Genomic DNA, 4,895 nt, shown 5'->3' with positions numbered 1-4,895 from the left:
ATATCAAAACGTAGTTTTTGATTAGTAATATGCATGGCTAAGGACTTCATTTGGACAACTTTAAAGGCGATTTTCTCAATATTTTGATTTATTGATTCTTTTGCACCCTCAGATTCCAGATATTCAAATAGTTGTATCTCAGCCACATATTGTCCTATCCTAACAAACCATACATCAATGGAAAGCTTATTTATTCAGCTTTCATGTGATGTATAAAGCTCAGTTTCAAAAAATGGACCCTTATGACTGGTTTTGTGGTCCAGGGTCACATATGTGATGTGGAGATCATTTCTACATGTGTTTTCTATTTGTTTCATCCACTTCTCATACACTTTAGAAAGTGATGACGTCTCATTTTGCGTCAGAGTGTGACCACCCCTGAGCAGGTGAAACTTTTCTGTAGAGGATCTGAAATGAGAAGTCATGTTTGTTAACCACAAAAATCCCTGACAGACCAGCTCAATGCACGAATTTCAGAAAAAAAAGAGGGTGGAAAGCATGTGAAATACTGTAGCTTATAGAAAGTAATCTTCCACATAAATTTCATAGAAGGTTATTCATAGTAGCTAAATGATTCTGATATATTTTCATTTCCTCTCTTCTATTTGATGTAGCAGCACCCTCTGCAGGGCCACATGGCTGCATATGTCAAGAACAAGATGTGCAGACAAAAATCACAGTACTTCCTGGTCTTGGCTACGTTTTTATTTTAGTTTTTTTGTTTTATCTAAAATCAATTTTCTGCCCAGATAACTGGTGTTCTGCCATGCTTGCATGACCAACATAACATTTTTGATGCAATCTTGTTGCATTAGTGGTCTGTAATCTTGGAACGTGTTCATTTCCTTACTTCATCTGTTGTTGAAGAGAAGGAACCACATCCTTTGTCTTCTTGTCAAAGAGCCTCACTGCCACGAAGATCAGAGTTCCCCTCACGTTTTTTAGTTGACTTCTTGTAACAAAGAGTAGGTTGATGCATTCGTTTGACTACAGTTGAAAATTAGCTGAAATTATGCATTTAGAGAATCTTTATTGATGTGCACCGTAAAATTTAAACCTTGATTCTACAAACGAGCTTACAGACCCATTCTATGAAATGGACTTTGTCTTTTTGGAAAGGTTTTGCAACATGTTAAAAATTTTTTCAGAATGCATTTGAATTTTAAAACAAAATTAAAGAGCCTGCAATATGATTTTCTATAGTTCAAAAAAGTATTCTATCAAATTATTGTATTTTAATTTGAATTAATGTTTTTTTTTTATGTTTCTGATTTAGTGTGAGATAACAAACAGACATTTTATTTAATGTTTTGTTTTTATCAGTATTTTAAATAAATTTTCTATGAATGGCTATATGTTTCTGTATAATGCATAAAGTATTTATAAAACGTTATCACAAATGTTTTAATATAATAATTTTTAGTGCTGTCAAATGATTAATCGGGATTAATTGCATCCAAAATAAAAGTTTTTGTTTGCATAATATATGCGTGTGTTCTGTGTATATTTATTATGTATATATACGTACACACACACATATGCATGCATATATTTTGAAGATATTTACATGAATTTACATGTCTATATTTATATTCATATAATTTATATTATAAATAAATATAATATAACATATTTTTCTGAAATATATACATGCATGTGTGTGTATTTATATATACATAATAAATATACACAGCACACATACATATTATGTAAACAAAAACTTATTTTGGATGCAATTAATCGCAATTAATCATTTGACAGCACTAATAATTTTATATTATTGTATGCTAAAGCTTGCAGCTTTTTGTGTACGTCAAACAGACTCAACACACACAAAAAAATGACTAATTCAGTACGTCTTTCATGCTTCAACTGAACTGCTTGCAATAGTTGTATTTTTCAGGGTTGAGCTGCGTGTATAATTCATCATGAGTATGCCAATATATGGTAACATGAACTCTGTGATGCACAGTGGGACCACACTGGATGTGACATACGTTGGCTCATCAATTTTAATAGCTTACACACAACCGAGAAAGGAAAAAAAAGCAGAGTGTGAACGTGTCATAGTTAGAGGTACGCTTATGTGACGTTAACCTCCGGCAGAGCGTGACCTTTCACATAGACCACTTCAGTCAGCTGCACTGAAATGGCAACAGCTCTGCTGGGTGTATCCTTTGCGCAAGAGACTTGTGCACATGACACTTGCAAGATGTCTGTTTCACCACACAGACCACTTCTTTATGACATCATTATCTGCGTTTTGTTTTGAGTTTTCTTTTTCTTTCAATAACTTTAATCAAAATAGACATTCAATTCAGAAGCCAATATCACGTAATTATCACTTTTAGTGATATTTTCAGATCAAACCTCAGCCTCATGGCAGAGGCATAGTATGGCAGACCCTGCACTGATTTCAAAGCAACATAGATCTGTTTTTTTAAATGAGTTTCACAATGCGCAGCTCAAATGAAGAGCTGCAGAGGTACCTTTCGGTCTTGTATTTTTGCATATTGAATCTCTTCAATAGAGATTCAGTAGAGGTTGGCTTTATAACAGTAAGTTCAGTAATGTCAGGAAAGACCAGAGGTCTTTCAAAGGTAACAAAACCCCCACAATATTCAAAGGATTCTAACTTTATTATATTATATTATATTATACGAGTGAGTCGTTGGATTTGTTTTTTAAAAATGCACAGCTTTTCACTTCACAGAACTTTAATAGATGGACTGAGTCATGTGGATTACTTGTGTATTATTGTGATGTTTTTATTAGCTGTTTGAACTCATTATGATGACGGCACCCATTCACTGCAGAGGTTTCATTGGTGAGCAAGTGACGTGATGCTAAATTTCTCCAAAACTGTTCTGATGAAGGAACAAACTCATCTACATCTCGGATGACCTGAAGGTGAGTACATTTTTAGCAAATTTTCATATTTGGGTGAAATATTCCTTTGATATATGACTCCTATAAAATGGTCCAAGCGATCTCATTCAAAATAGATGTCGGAAAAACTATTTAATGTTTTAATGTTTGTAATATATTTATAATATTTAATTCAAGATCGAATTTAACTAAAAACGTATACAAATAGTGACATTATTTCACTTCTCTAGATCAGTGTTTCCCAACCTTTTTTTAGTCGCGGCACCCTTTGGAAATTTTAACAAACTTGTGGCACCCTACAAAATTAATTTTGTCACAATATTTGAATTTCTAACTTCGATGTGATAATTTGAAAAGTATAGATAGACAGAAACAATACTGTACTACATCGATGTTTCCTGTCGGCTCAATTTTTGAGTGGACTGCTGTTCCGATTCGCATGAACGGTATACGGGTGGAGCGATTGGGCGGAGCGCACACGCATAGAGCTCTAGATACACAACAAAATCAACTGCGGGCAGTAGATCCTCTTCCTATTTAGTGCCCAGACTCTGGAACAATCTTCCTAACGTTGTTCAGGAGGCCAACACACTCTGTCAGTTTAAATCTAGATTAAATGCCCATCTCTTTAACTTGGCATACACATAAGATTTCTATCATTTAAATCCGTTAAAGAATTGTTAGGCTGCAGTAGGTCAACTGGAACCGGGAACACTTCCCATAACACCCGGAGCACTTGTTAAGAAGAATGGCATCTATGCTAATATTAGTTGGTTTCATTCTTATTCCGAGGTCTCCGCAGCCACCCAGATCCAGTTTGTATCCAGACCAGATGGAGGATCAGCAGCTAGAGATGACCTCTACAGCCCTGAATGTCAGCGGAGACAATGTCAACTAGATGAGTCCTAGAGACATATCCCCTGCGAAGACCTTGTCAGCACAACGGCACAATTACTCAGCAAAGGCTATAAGAATCAGATGAGTCCTCTGACTTGTGTTGCAGCCTGGAATTAAACCACACCATGCTGGATTCGTCTGTCCAGAGGAGAACTGGCCCCCTGACTGAGTGTGCTTTCTCCCAAGGTTTTTTTCTCAATTTCTGTCACCGGTGTAGCTTTGGGTCCTTGCCACTGTCGCCTTTGGCTTGTTTAGTTGAGGACACTTGATTGCACAGACACTAATTGAAGAGGACTAAACTGAGCTGGACGTTGACATCACTGAATCAATGATGAACTGACTTTAACTGAAAAATCAACTTTGTTCTCATGCATTATCAACACACTATTTTCCTGTTTAACACTGTAAAACTGCTTTGACACAATCTGTATTGTATAAAGTGCTATATAAATACAGTAAAGGTGACTTGACTTGACAACAGTGCACATTTTCCTTATCTTGTCCAATCCTCTCCACTTGCAAGACCTTATAATCTCAGGCTTTTTCCAGTGAAATCTTATTAAAACAATTAAAATCACGAAAGTTCAGATGCATATGCAGACTATAACAATGTTCATGACTTTGTAAATGATGGATGGATTTAGTACTGTCAGTATAGTGACGAGATATGAGAAGTTGATATTTGTGGGTGCGTGTTTATCTTTGAACGAAAGGTCAAAGCTGACATGCAAATCTAAGCACGATTCAGCCTATTCTCTCTCATACACAAAACAAGAACTGAAAGATTTTTAAGCATTTATCAACTTTTAGTAAGCAAAGATGTTCATAGCAATAGTCTTCATTAAAATAAATTTAATTATTACTATTCTTTTAAGTACAGGTCAAGCAAAAGAAAAGAATATACCTAATATAATTCCAGTGATGTAACAGAGAAAATGGCAGTGGAGCAAATCAGTAATGATAGTTACATAAAGGCCATGCATTAGTATTTCCCCCCCTGTATTTTGTATTGACAGTGTTGTTTTTAACTCTTTCAAGTTTTTACCAAACATTTTTACCAAATTTTAATACATGTTGTTGTTGGGGGGGGGGGGGCTCTGAACATGGGG

Source organism: Sinocyclocheilus rhinocerous, unplaced genomic scaffold (assembly GCF_001515625.1).
Source record: "Sinocyclocheilus rhinocerous isolate Xijiao unplaced genomic scaffold, SAMN03320098_v1.1 scaffold57, whole genome shotgun sequence".
Lineage (NCBI taxonomy): Eukaryota > Metazoa > Chordata > Actinopteri > Cypriniformes > Cyprinidae > Sinocyclocheilus > Sinocyclocheilus rhinocerous.
The sequence above is the reverse complement of the archived record's forward strand: the minus strand, read 5'-3'. Positions refer to the sequence as shown.